Source organism: Camelus bactrianus, chromosome 25 (genome assembly GCF_048773025.1).
Source record: "Camelus bactrianus isolate YW-2024 breed Bactrian camel chromosome 25, ASM4877302v1, whole genome shotgun sequence".
Classification (NCBI taxonomy): Eukaryota; Metazoa; Chordata; class Mammalia; order Artiodactyla; family Camelidae; genus Camelus; species Camelus bactrianus.
The window spans coordinates 8,165,999-8,180,991 of NC_133563.1; the positions used below are offsets into that span (position 1 = coordinate 8,165,999).

Consider the following 14,993-nt stretch of genomic DNA (forward strand, 5'->3'; position numbering starts at 1 on the left):
TTTCTCTTTCTGACATTTCATTACTAGTGTATAGAATGAAACAGATTTCTAGATTAATCTTGTATCCTGTAACCTTGCTGAATTCATTTATTAACTCTAATAGTTTGAGGATGGAGACTTTAGGGTTCTCTGTATAGAGTATCATGTCATCTGCAAATAGTGACAGTTTTACCTCTTCCCTTTCAATTTGGATGCCCTTTTGTTGCTGTTGTTTTCTTACTGCTGTGGCTAGGACTTCCAGTACTGCGTTAAATAGAAGCGGTGAGAGGGGCATCTTTGTCTTTCCCTGATTTTAGCAGGAAGGCTTTTATCTTTTCACCATTTAGTAGTATGTTGGCTGTGGGTTTGTCATAAATGGCATTTATTTTGTTCAGGTATGTTCCCTCTGTACTTACCTTGATGAGAGTTTTTATCATGAATGGATGCTGAATTTTGTCTTGAGCCCTCTGTTCTTAGTACAGACAGTAACCTCAGCTACCTCTTTTATGCTAACTTCCAAATGCTTAGTTCTAGTTTTATTATCTATCTCTAATAACTTATGGTTTCTCCATCTGCCTATTAGATGTGTTTAGTTATTTAAAATTCACTATGTTCACATTAAATCAAACCAATTTTCTCCCCTCTTCATATGCACTCCTTCTCTTAGTATAGTCTTTAAATTTCTTCGCATGCACTGGTGATAGCAACATTCTGCTACTCATGTCTTCTCTTAGTTTTACTGTCACCTTTGATTCATCCTTCTTTTTATTCAAGTCCTTTTAGTTTTCCTTTGAAATGGTCCTCCATTATGCCTGCTACCTTCCTGGTGTGTGCCCTCGGTACTTCTTCAGTCTGTTTGCTGGCAGCCCTCACTTCAGATTCTCCTTTTATTCAATAATCTTGTACCTTTGCTTTTGGTAGATTAACCTTCTCTGCCAAACTCATAAGAATATTGACCACCCACCTCCTTCTGTTGATCAAGTCATAACCCTCCTCAGCCCCCAAGAGTGGAGATTTAGGGAAGCTTCTCTCAGCCAAGTTCATATACTTGAATGAAAAGAAGTTAACCAAAGACATGGAGGGGAGGGTGGCTTTCTGAAAGAATGTGTGCAAAAGACTTTGTGGGGAAGTGGATCGTGGCACCCTGAAGGAAATGAAACCAGGGCAGAGCGAGGGAACAGTGGTAGGAGGAGAGGCTGTAGAGAGAGGCAGAGGCCAGGCCTTGCTGGCTGTAATAAAGGATTTTGGATTTTTATCTTAAAAGCACTGGGGAACCACTGAAGAACTCTTAAGTGGGGCATGTATGTTATTGAGGAGGAAGGAGGTATGTGTGTGTATTGATATGATTATATTTGCATTTTGAAAAGATGATTCCAGTTGCAGGATGAAGAGTAGGTGAGAGGGGCTAGAGTAGAGGCAAGCAACCAATTAGGAGACTATTACAGTAGTACTGGTGAGGGGTCATGGTAATTTGGATCAGGGAATGGTGCTAGAAATGGAGAAAAGTGAAAGAGTTGGTAGATACTGGGGAGGCAAAGTGCACAGACTGCAGTAGTGGAGTAGAGAGGATAGAGGGTAAGAGAGATTTCAGCATGACTTACGGGTTTCTAAGTGGTCTTAAGTGGATGGATGGTTGTGGTGTGGACTGAGTTGTATCCCCACCAAATTAATGTGTTGAAGCCCGAATCCCCACTGTGATAGTTTTTGGATATAAGGCCTTTGGGAGATAATTAGGTTTAGATAAGGTCCTGGAGGTCAGGCCCTCATGGTGGGATTAGTGCACCAGAGATCTTGCTGGCTCTCTCTGTCTTGTGTCTCTCTCTCTTGCTGTCTCTCTGTCTCTGTCTCTGTCTCCTCACTCGCTCTCTGCCATGTGAGGACACAGTGAGAAGACAGCCATGCAAGCCAGTAAGAGAGCCTTCCCCAGAAACCAGCCATGCTAGCACCTTGATCTCAGAATTCCAGCTCTAGAAATCTGAGAAAATAACTTTCTGTTACTTAAGTGACCCAGCATATGGTATTTTGTTATGGCAGCCTAAGCTGGCTAAGACAGGTGGTAATCCTGATTAGTGAGACAGACAATACTTGAAAAGAGTCATATTTTGTTTGTATGTGTAGGGAGAGATCATGAATTTTATCCTGAATATGTTGAGTTTGTGGCAATTGTACGTACATATCTGGAGCTTACAACAAAGACTAAGACTAGTGATAAAGGACTGGGTGTTTTGGAGCTTTGGGATGTAGATGCTACTTCAAGCCACAGGCACGGATGAGGTTACTCAGGGAGGAAGTGGAGAAAAGAGCCTAAGACTTCATTTCTGAAGAAGTTTAATCAGTATTTCTTGTCCAAGAGGAAATGGGGGACCCTTGAGAGGAAACTGAGGGAGAAGAGGAAATTTGGGTGTAAGTCAAAAAAGCCAGGGAAAAAGTGTAGAAGTAATAATGTCAAGTAGTCATTTGAGATAGAGAAAGACAAGAAAACAAAAATATCTAGTGGATTTATAGACATTGTGACTACAAGTACTTCCTCCGCATTGGTTTAACCTGGATGGACACTAGTCTGGGATGCATTGAGGAGTAAGCAGGAGAAAAAGAAATGGAAGCAGGATATAATGCTTACAAGAAGTTAGGCTGTGAAGAAGAATAATGAGGATAGTATATTAAGGAACATTTTGTTTTTTACTTTTCCACTTTTTTAATTAAAGTATAGTTGATGTACAATATTATGTAAGATGCAGGTAATTCACAATTTTTAAACATTATACTCTATTTATAGCTATTATAAATGAAGGAGCACTTTAGATCAGAAGTTTGGGGTTTATTTTTATGTTGAAAGAGACATGAATTTTCTCGTATTTAAATATCAGCAACAGGAATCCAGTTGAGAGAAGAACTGGATAAACTAAAAAGAAAAGATAAAGGCAGGTTCCTTAGAAAGCGGGACAGAGAAGAATCCACCGCACATGTGACAGAACTGGTGTTACCTAACAAACTAAGGAAGGAAAGGAAATGGCATATGCAGGTAGGTTTTCAACTTGGTAACAAGAAATCGAGGAAAATTTAATGCCTTTAACTTTTTCCTTGAAGCTAGAAGCAAAGTCACCTATTGAAGTTGAAGAGAAAAGAGAGAAATTTGATAGTTGGGAGGCAAATGGTTTGAAATCATATTCTAGTACGACTTTTTCATGTACCAAATTCACTATCATCTCTATGCCTTTTTAAAACTTTTTATTATGGAAGATTTTAAACATATACAGAAGTAGACCGAGTAGTATATAGAACTTCCTGCATAAGCAATTGTCAACTTATGGCCAATACATTGTTTCATATATAACCCTGGGCATTTCCTCATCTTCTGTATTTGAAGCAAATCCCATGCATCATAGTATATCATCTGGAATATTTCAATATGAATCTCTAAAAGATAAGAACTTTTGAAAACAGGACTGCTATACTATTATCAAACCTAAAGAGAATAATTCTTCATTAATATCAAGTACCCTTTCAGTGTTCAGATTTCCAGTTATTTCATAAATATCATAATGTGTGTGGGTGTTTGTGTGCCTCTTTGTTTTTTGTTTCTTTGTTTTTGAATCAGAAGCCAGATAAGGTCTACACGTCGTTATTGGTTTGTCTTTCAAATTTCTTTTAATTGGTAGGTTTTCCTCTCTCTTTTTTCATCTCTTGCAATTTGTATATTAAAGAAACCAGATCTTTTGTCCTGTAGCACTTACCACAGTTGGGGCTTTGTCTACCCCTGTCCTTTATATTTCCTACATATAAACTGGTAGTTGGCTTAATCTGATTCAGGTTTGTTTATTTTATTTATTTATTCACTTTTAGCATGACTGTTTTGTAAAAGGTTTTATATTGTTCCATGAAGCACATAATGTCTGAAGGTCTCTTTTTGTGATGTTAACAACCAGTGATGCTTAGTGCCTAAATTCATTGGAGGTTGCAGACAGTAATATTTTAATTCTGGCATTCCTTTTTAATTCTAGCATTTTAAATATTCATATTAGCTGGAATATTTCTGTAAAGAGAAACATTTCCTTATCTACTATTTGGTTACTCAGTAGTATTGTTCACCTAAGAAAGGTAGGATAAATGCTTAATTCTTTCCCTTTATTTACCCATTGGGGAAAAAAATAAGTTGGTTTTTTAGATAGGAATTTTTTCACAATGTACATGTGTATCAAATCATCACAGTGTACACTTTAAATATCTTACAATTTTACTTACCAATCATGCCTCAATAAAACTGGGGATGGGGGTGGAAATGAGTTAGTTTTCTAGATATTCCAGTGGTGGCTAATTAGTTGTTGTTTGCTGTTATTCTGAATTCATTATTTTTAATGCTCAAATTGTCTCATCATTGGCAGTGGGAGCCTCTGTAAATTGACTTCTCTGTGTTTTTAATTTTCCTTCAATCTGGAATCCTTGCTCCCTTATCTCAAAACACTTCACTGTTGCAAAAATCAGATCTGCTGTCTCCACGGATAAGTATATGCCATCATTGAGAATAGAGAAATAAGAAAAAAGAAATGGGCGCCAGAAAAGCTGCCACAATTATTAGAGCAATGGAATATACTTAGCCTTCTATGATAACTACTTAGAGGGAGAGAGGCTCATTTAGATGAGTTTATTTAAGTTCAGTACATTTATTTTAGAAAGCCAATACAATTATCCTATAATCAGAACTTTTATGTTGTGATTTTTGGGGAGTGGGACAGTGTCGTCCAAAAAAGTCAGTGGTTGATCAAAAGAATATGTGCATGAGTAATTATGCTACTAATGATGATGCCCAAATCCCAGTGAGAAGCACCACTGTAAGTAGCTGCTGACTGACCAGTCAAGGACATGTGTCAGTCCATGTCTCTGAGCCTCCCCAACAACTCATGGGACAGCTTGCACCCAGTTCCATTTGGTATACTGTTGTTAATTGACACGCTAGCGTCTGCCACCGCTGAGGTCTTTACACTTCAGTGAAAACCTGTAGATCTCACTGTCATGGGCAGCTTTTCAAATTTTCTAGCTCTCACACCTGTGAATACTCAGTTTCCACTGCCCATTATCATCATGAATACCTTTACTTGGACAGTGTAACCAAAGTCTGAATTTGAAATGCTGAATAAGAGGAAAAAAACCATACTATGACCTAATAATAAAAAATACATATTTTATTAGAGTTACTATAATGCATAGAGTCAAATTTGATTAAAAATGTGTTCTTTTTTCTTTTTTCTTTTTTTTTTTTTTTTTTTTTTTGCATTTTCCCCTCTAAGGTTGGGGGGAAAACACCATCGTTCATGTGTCTGTTCATAGCCACTGACTATTTTCCTAGTAAATCCTGCTTGTCTTTAAAAAATTGTCTTTTACAAATAAAATTCCAAAGGAAGAAACACTTAACAAAGAAGTTTTCTTTCATAAATGTTATGATTTGGGTATAACAAGCCATATTGAATCCATTGGGTTTTTGGTAATAGATTTCAAAATACATCATAAATGTAAGTAATATGATGACTAATGGGTCAAGTAAAGTTGGAACATTTTAAATGAGAAAATATCTGGAACAGTTTTCAGGAAACTTTTCCAGTTGGTGTTTGGTCCCCCACAAGGTGTGCATTAACATAACTTAGAGGAATCACCTCTGGGGCTTGAATTCCCTCTCTGATTTCATTATTACAATATGATTCTTTTCCTTTCACTATTAAGTCATCTCCTAGGGTGATGGGAACATAAAATAAGTATAATTTATTTGTATTTGTCTAATCTCCTTTTAACTCAATAATCATTCCATCATTCTGTTTCCTGGTAGCTGTTCAGAAAGTTTTGAAGGGTAATTAGAATCTAATAATTGACAGGCATGGATTTACTTGGTAACTTAAAGATACAGAATGTGTTCTGGGAATGGCGAGAAATTAAGAGTTGGCAGAGAAATAGATGACTCAGCTGAGAGATTCTCTATTACTACATAGTCTTAAAATCTAAACTTTGAAAATAGTCCACTTATTAAAGTTCAATGAGAATTATGAAAAAATTTAAACCCTTTAAACAAGAATATGATAATAATTGGAGTAAAATCCACATTATCAATCTATGCCTGGTTCTTTATCCAGTTACATTTCCATGTCTTTTAAAATATTATTCTATATAGCTCCCACTGTGTTTCTGTTGAATAAAACTTTTTGTAGTCCATTTCTTTAATGTTTTCATCTTAATAATGAAGTTAGATGTTTTTCATCAATTTTTTAAAAGTATAAAAGAAGACTAGAAAACATGTTGCCCAATTTTTATGTTTTATGTTTAAGAAATGCCAAACTTTTATGTTGTATAACTTTTCCCATTTGTAAAAGTAATCGTCCTATCATTATGAAGCTGAAAATATTTGTAATAAAGGCACTAATTTTCTACCTAAAAAAAGTGCCTATCTAGTTCAAGGACGTAGTAGTCTAGAGACACTAGGTAGCAAAAGTAACAATACAAATTTATTGAATTACCAGATGTGACGATGGCTTCATGATTTTAGTTGGAGGATTCACACATGTTGATGGACTTTATCCAGCAGGAAAGGGTGCTGTTGCATTTGTGGTTCTCCTCATTCTGGTGTTTGCTGTGTGTCTCTTGATGGACCTGCTGCTTTGAAAGGAATACGTAATATTACAGTATGGCCTCATTTCCACTCTGCTTTTTGGGCTCTTGGCCTAGAGTACTGTCCAGCTCACCCAAATGGGACTGCTCCAAGCCCTCTGTTTATACATAGGACAGACTGTGTTTTGCAAGGAATGTGGCTCAGCATTCTAGCTATGGGGGGTGGGGGAGAGGAACTCTGTGACCTAGTGGAGGGCACCATGCACAGAGATTGCACTGTGTGCGAACAAACAATTAAAAAACATCTGAAAGGTAAATTATTTAGATGTTTTAAATATCAACTTGTTTTTAATAAAAAGTTAACATCTATCATGTACTATGTATCTAGCTCTTCTAGATTTTTGAACTAAAACTAAAAACTTTCATCAGCTGGTATTCAGTGACTGAGAGATTGAATTTGTACTCCTAGGTTTAAGATCACTCAAAAAATGAAGTTTTGATGCATACATAACAATTTTGACCTGACCTCATAGGAAAGATAAATCAAGTGGCCAAAGTGTCCAAACAAGAAGCCTTCCTTTAGCAATCCACTGGCCAAAGAAAGCCATCCAGAAACCAGATCATAAAAAGTTAACATTAAAAATTCACATTTCAAATTCATGCAGCCAAAGGAATTTAAGTAATTAAGCTTTAAAATGATTTTTTAAATAATTCTGTAGCATTTATTCTTCTGAAGTTATTTAAGTTTAAAATCACACTGATACTTTGGGGACAAACTATATGAGATACATGAGAGAGGGAGGACCAAGATAAATTGCTTCAGACTTTCTTATTGCTAAAATTTGTTGAGTCTTGGTGAATTGTTATATATAAACTTGTAACCTAGTAGAGATTCATGACTTAAAGATAGAACAAGAGAGGCAACTGTAATTAATTATGTGTTTGCCATCTCCATTTTGAGCTACCAGACTTATACCAAATACATGTCATGGGCTGACCTTGACATTGCTTTGAGAAATGGGTCTTTCTGATTTTATACTACTCAAAGAATTTGTATTTGGTAGAATAAGGTCAATAATGTAACTCAATTAGATTCATGGTTGAACTTCACCAATATGTTTAGATTTTTTTAATACACATTTCTTTTCCTGAATTTATCAGCATTTGACTCCTACTGATAAAAAAAGGGACCGTTTTAAAAAATTTCTTTTGTAATACGAGCCAAGTCATATGAACAGATATTTCTCTCTTGTAACTCAACTGCTTTGGGTGGCACCAAACTGACCTATGCTTTTGAGTTTTACTGGCTTAACTGACTCTAGTCCAGCTGTTAAGTTAAAGCCTCTAATTTTCATGTGCCACAACATTTGGTGTTAGTAAGATCAGGAATTGTCCTGTGGCTTCCCTAACACTTAGGAGTAGCAGTCCCCCTTTTTCACCTTCTACAGAAAGGCCACCCTGATCTCACCATTAGCACAGATGTTCTACTACCTTGTTGGAGGGGCTACAGAGAATGGAAAGTAAACCTCAAAAACTGACCCAGTAGCGTTGGTTAACACTCAGGCATAAAGTGGGCTTCCCTACACATAGGGACACATTGAAGCCCTTTGGCCTTTTGAGAAGCACACGTGTGGGTAAAAAATAAATGGAGTGGAAAATACTTTCCTATCATGCATAGGACAAAGTCATTGGAATAACTTGTGTTTCTTTTTTATTTTTTAAGTTAATATGTAGTAAAATTGTCCTTCTTTGGTATACAATTCTATGACTTTTGATACAAGTATAGAATTGTGTAACCATGGCCATAGTCAAGATACAGAACAGTTCTACCATGTTAAAAAACTCTCATGGTATTCCTTTGTAATCACACCCACCAATAAACCCTAATCTCTGATAACTACTGCTCTCCATCACTTTAAGGTTTGTTTTTTTTTCTTTTGACTTTCTGAGGATGTTATACAAATGTAATCACACAGCATGTAACCTTTTCAGACTGGCTTCTTTCACTCATCTACTGCCTTTGAGATTGTACTGCCTTTGAGATTTGGTCAAGTTGTCACGTGTATCAGTAGCACATTCCTTTTTATTGCTGAGTAGTATTCCATCATGTAGATATACCACAGTTTAAGACTTCATCTATTGAAGGACATCTAAGTTGTTTCCAGTTTTGGTTATTATGAATAGAGCTACTTTAAACATTCATGTATAGGTTGTGTGTGAACATTAGTTTCATTCCTCTATAATAAATACCTAGGTATGAAATTGGTGGGTCATGTTAAGTAACAAGAAACTACTAAAATGTTTCCAGGTTGCCTGTATCATTTGACATTTCCACCAGTGATGTATGAGAATCACACTAGTTCTGTATCCTCCCCAGCACTTCGTATTGTCAGTATGTTTTATTTTAGCCATTCTAATAGATGTGTCATTGTCATTTTTTTGTACTTTTCTGTTGACTAATGATGTCTTATGTTTTTATATGTGTTTATCTGCTACTTATATATATGCTTTTTGGTGAAGTTTCTATCCAAATCTTTTGCCTATTTTAAAATTAACCTGTTTGTTTCTAATTGTTGAATTTGGAATTTTTTTTTTTACATTATGGATGCAAGTCTTTTGTCAGATATGTGATTTGCAAATATTTTCTCCCAGTGCATAGCTTGTCTTTTTATTCTCTTAATGTTACTTTTTACAGAGTGAAAGTTTTTAGTTATGAAGTCCGGTTTATAATTTTTAAAAAGAATCATGCTCTTTTTGGTACTGTATATAAGAACTCTGCCTAATTTCAGGACTTAGAGATTGTCTCCTATGTTTTCATCTTAAAAGTTTTATAATTTTACATTTTACATTTAGATTTGTGATTCATTTTGAGTTAATTTTGGATAAGGTATAAAGTTAAGTTCAAAAGTTCACTTTTCTCTTTTTTTGGCACCATTTTTTGATAAACTAATCTTTATTGAAGTATCTTTGCACTTGAAAAGAAAATTCACAGTATTTGGTTGGACTCTTTATTTCTGGATTCTCTGTTATGTTCTGCTTGATATACATGTATATCACTTCTCTGAGATTATATTGTCTCGATCATAGTAGCATCATACTAAGTCTTAAAATCAGGTAGTGTAAGTCACCTAGTGTTATTCTTCTATTTCAAAAGTGTTTGACTATTCTATTTCTTATGCTTTCCTGTATACATTTTTTTATTTGCAGTATAGTTAGTTACAAGATGTCAGTTTCTGTTGTATAGCTCCTCTATAAATTTTAGAATCAGCTTTTCTATATCTACAGTAAATACTTACGGAATTTGATTGGAATTATGTGAAATCTGTAGATCAACTGGGAAAAAACATCTTTATAACTTTAAGCCTTTCAGTCCATAAATACGTTATGTGTACAGCATATCTCTCCATTTACTTAGGTCTTTAATGATTTTTCATTAGCATTTTGTAGTTTTCAACATACAGATTCTGTATGAGTCTTACTAGATTTATACCTAAGTATTTATTTTATTTGGTGCTATTATAAATGTTATTTTCTGTTTAAATGTTTTTTATTCCAACTGCACGTTGCTAGTTTGTACAAACTCAATTGATTTTTGTGTGGTGGTCTTGTATTCTAAAATCTTGCCAAATTCATTTATTAATTCAAGGAGCTTTTCTGTAGATTTCTTGGAGTTTTCTACATAGGTAATCCTGTCATCTGTGAACAGACCATCATTTTATTTCTTCCTTTCCAATCTTCATGCCTTTTTTTTTTATTATTATTATTATTGCCATATTGCACTGGTTGGGATTTCTAGTATTATGTTGAGTATGGGTAGTGAAAATGGATGTCCTTATCTTGTTTCTGATCTTAGGGAAAAAGCATTCAGTCAATCCAATCCTTCATGATTAAGGATGATGTTAACTATAGGTTTTTTCACCTGTGAATTTTAACAGGTTAAGAAAGCTCCCATCTATTGACAGTTTGCTAAGAATTCTTATCATAAATGGCTATCAAGTTTTTCAAAAGCGTTTTCTGCATCAATTGATATGATGATGTCTTTTTTTGTTGGTGGTGTTTTTTTTGTTTGTTTGTTTGTTTGTAAACTGGTAATACTATTATTTGATTGATTTTCTAATACTGAGCCAACCTTGTAGTCCCAGAATAAACCCCTCTTGGTCGTAGTATATTATTACTTTCATACATTGCTTGATTTGTCTTTTTTTTTTTTTTAAGATTTTTATGTCTCTGGTTTTAAGGGATATTGGTCTATAATTTTCTTTTACTATCTTTATCTGACTTTGCTATCAGTAATGTTGATTTCACGAAATGAATTTATGAGTGTTGTCTCCTATTTCCTACAGGACAAGATAAATAAGGGGGAAATGAGGGATTTTCATAGTCCCTGTGAACATTAGAAATTTCCTTACCATTTCTGACGCCAGAAATAGAGAGTTTCTCCTGCTGCTCCCTCTGTCCATTCCTGATGCCCACCTCCAGGTTTTGGGCTGCCTTTAGTCCAGGCTGGGAGTACGGGAAGAAAAATGAGAAACTCACTACATTTTGGTGGTGTTTTGAATCTAGTCATCTTCCCCAATCTATCTGTTATCATTTACTTTTTTTCCCCATATATTCATTGTATGTATGTATGTGTGTATTTATTTATTCATTCATTCATTCATTCATTCATTCATTCTTATTTTTTATTGAATTGTAGTCAGTTTACAATGTTAGCTTCAGGAGTACAACAGAGTGATTGAGTTATATATATACATGCATACATATTTATTTTTTCAGTTTCTTTTCTGTTACAGCTCATTAGAAGAAATTGAATAAGGTTCACTGTGCTATACAGTAGGTCCTTGTTGTTTATCTATTTTACATATAATTATGTGTGTTACCACTTACTTTTCAGAGTCCTCAAATAGCTGCTCTGTGTAGGTCTTATGGCTATATTCTCTCTAGATATTATAACTGCATGAAGTGGGAGAGACAGGGTTCCATTTTTCCTGGAACTCTGAAATAATTTTTAAAGAGAAGAAATTGGCAGCTAACAAAGAGAAGAGCAAGGTATATTAGATATTTTTGCTTTGGAGGAAGAAGATAAAAGAAGCTGAGGCAAACATTCCTAGGCCTTGAGACTTCATTCATGATCATATTAGAAACTAGAACTATCCTGTGGGTACATGTGCATATGGAATTTGATGTATAACAAGTCGCCACAAATGTAGTGACTTATAGGAACACAAATTTATTATCTCACAATCCTGCAAGTCAGTATCCTGACCTACAGAAGTCCAGGTGGGTTCAGCTGGATCCTTGGCTCAGAATCTCACAAGGCCAAAATCAAGGTGTCATTCAGCTGGGCTGGGCTCTAAACTAGAGGCTCTAGGAAAGAATCCACTTCCAGACTCATTCCATTTGTTTGCATAATCCATTTCCTATGGTTGTAGGACTGAAGTCCCCAATTCCTTGTTAGTGGTTGGCCAGTGCTTCCTTCCCTCAGCTTTAGAGCACCCATTCCTTCTCAAATGGCCGCCACCATCCTCAAAGCAACAATGACATACCATAGAGCCCTTCTCACATTTCTCATCTCTCTGACTTTCCCTTCTGCCTCCTTCATGTACTTTTTAAAGGGCTCATTTAATAGATCAGGCCCACCAGATAATCTCTGTGTCATAAATTCAATTTATCTGGGATTTTTATCACAACTGTAAAATCTCTTCACAGCATAGCATTACCTAGATTAGTGTTTGATTCAATAATCAGGGGAGATGAATCTTGAGGGAGAGGGGGTCATCTTTAGAATTCTGCCTACCACAGAGCCAGATTAGAATGTTCTGTAGTGCTCCAGGTGAAGTGACCAAACATGTACTTCATGCTGAGTTTGAAGCCCAATGCTAAGTGTTAAAGATGAAAAACATGCACTCAAGGATCTTCTTAGTTGGGATTATATCTCACAGAAAACTACTTGTGCAGATCCAGCTTTGTGGATCAACTTTTTGGAGCAAATGCTGAGCAGCATGCTGAAGACTAGGTGTCAGGCAAGGAAAGGGTACATTAGACTAAGGAGCAACATGATCAAAGGCCTGAAGGTCTGACATAGCGTGGGTTGGAGGAAATGAGCTCTGTAAACTCTTTGATATTTCTGGAACTTTAATCTGTAGTGGGCAATGGCTATAAAGAAATGCAAGTTCTTTTTTCCATTCTGAGGAGCTTGGTCTTTTATCCCATAGGTAAAGAAGAGCCATTAAAGAGTTTTAAGTACTAGTGTGCCAATCAGGATCACATTTGAAACAAATCATTTGGAAATTGCTCTGGAGAGACTGGATTAACAGGAATTGGTCTAGACAGAAAAGCCATTTAGGAGGCTTTATAATAGTTGAATATCAAAGGCGTGAACGAAAAAATGGGGAGTGGCTGGAATGCTGGAGAGAAGGAGATTGGATTCAAACAATATTTTGGAAGTGAAATTAACAGAACTTAATCATTGAGCAGATTTGGACCAGGGAAAAAGAGAATGAAATGAGTCCAAAAGTCAGATTTTTTCTTAATATGAGCCAAATGGAAGATTATAGAGCCAGTAACTGAGGCTGGGAATATAGCTTGTTTGAGAGGAGTTGATGGATTGTTCCGGATGAATTGATTTGATGAGCCTGTGGGAGTTCAGTAGAAAGGAAAAAGTCATTCATTTTTTGCCTTCACTACATCATTAAATATTCATTTAGTACTCACTCTGGACTAAACAGTAGTTTCGACACTCTGAATGTTAAGACGTAGGACAGTCCTGACTGTTCAGGAGCTCACAGTTAGCTGGACCAGGACAGATACCTAAGCAGTAACTATATAAAATAATATAAATAGGTACCTGATGATGACACAACACATAAGATACTCTGGAAGCAGTGGATGAGAGGTACCTTACTCAGCCACAAGGGTCAAGAAAGATTTCCTGGAGGAAGTAACTCAAAGACTAAGTCTCAAAAACAAGTTAGGCAAGTAACTAGAGGTGTAGTTTTTTTCTGTGTCACTGGGACGTGATACCTGAGATGGGAGGATCAACGGTGAGATGGTAGTTAGCGACTCATACGCGCCACTGCATGGACGCTTTGCCGGTCCACAGGCAGGGGAAGCGGATCCCTTAGGCTCAGCAGTTGGTATAGGTGGCTATTTGGGCAGCTTCCTGGGTAGGTCACTAAATTGTTTCTGTGGCTACAGAATGAGCACTTCTGACCCTTAATTTAAATCTCACATTATGAATCCAGACAAAAGCAGATATTTTCTGTGAAGCCACCAAATTTGGAAGCCCACAGAATAGGATTTATAGGCAGAGCAGGTTGATGTATGAGTCATTCGAATCATCCAATTTCCCTAAAATATTTTGCTCACCAGCCCCTTTCAGTACCCCAAATTCTACAAGTCAAAAAATAATGCCATTGAATTGTTACATTTTAAATGGGTAAATTATATGGTGTGTGAGTTAATATGTCAGTAAGGATGTTAAAAAATTAATTCCCTTAAATGAGGTGTTTTTTTTCTTTCTTGTTTAAAAAGTGTAGGCAGCAGGGAACATTTTAGTATTGCAGAAGGGTGATTCAGGGGTCTGACCCTTTCCAGTGGACAGCTAACTGGAAGCAGGACTCTCAGCATTTTCCTAGGCCTGATTAAAGAAACACAAGGAAAGGCACACTCAAAAGGCATGGTACCCTGAGGGAGCCTGGGTACCCAGGAAGAACCCTTAAGGTGCTGATATCTGAGGAAGGTGAGAAGGGGTCCTCCTTATGAAGACAGAGATAGAATATGAACTTAATCTGCTTGATAACTGCTATTTCTAGCTTCATCTGTGGTTGGCTTGTATTACATCCTCAGGCTCCAATGAAAAGAACACTTGATAGGTTCAATTCAACTCAACCATTTATTGAACACGTACATTTGAGAGAGACACTGTGCCAGGCACTGGGTATAAAAATTTATGACTTGCTCTGCCTTCATGATGCTTATAGTCTTATGTCTTATTGACAATAAAGAAGTAAGAAGGCAAAAACTGAACTAATAGGACCTAGTTAGTTTTAAAGTCAGGTGACTGAGTGGCAAATAAGGGCACCATGTGATATATGATACATGGCAAATGAACTGTAGATTTTAAGAAATCTCAGTTCACCCATCTTACGTTGGATGGGATCATTGATATTCTATCCGTGCAGAATGTAGGGAAAGATGTAGGCACTCTTCTGGTTTTTAGCAGGTCACAAAGAGGAAACAAACAAAGTTGTGGAGCGGCCACTTCAGTGAATCACGTGGACAGATATTCATGAATACCGGTATTTGTGTCAAGCATTGTGCCGAATGCTGAGGGAAGAACTTTTACCTCAAAAGAAAGATTGTCAGTGCCAGTAACAAACTGGAAAGGCTGCTTAATTTTGCCTCAGAGTGGAGAGGGCAGA

At 36.3% G+C, this 14,993-nt stretch overlaps 1 protein-coding gene across 6 annotated transcripts in view; it reads left to right on the forward strand.

Moving 5' to 3' along the window:
* VPS13B (vacuolar protein sorting 13 homolog B) overlaps nt 1-14,993 on the forward strand; it is a 627,348-nt gene that overhangs the window by 463,528 nt on the left and 148,827 nt on the right. The gene's annotated exons all lie outside the window — the stretch shown is intronic.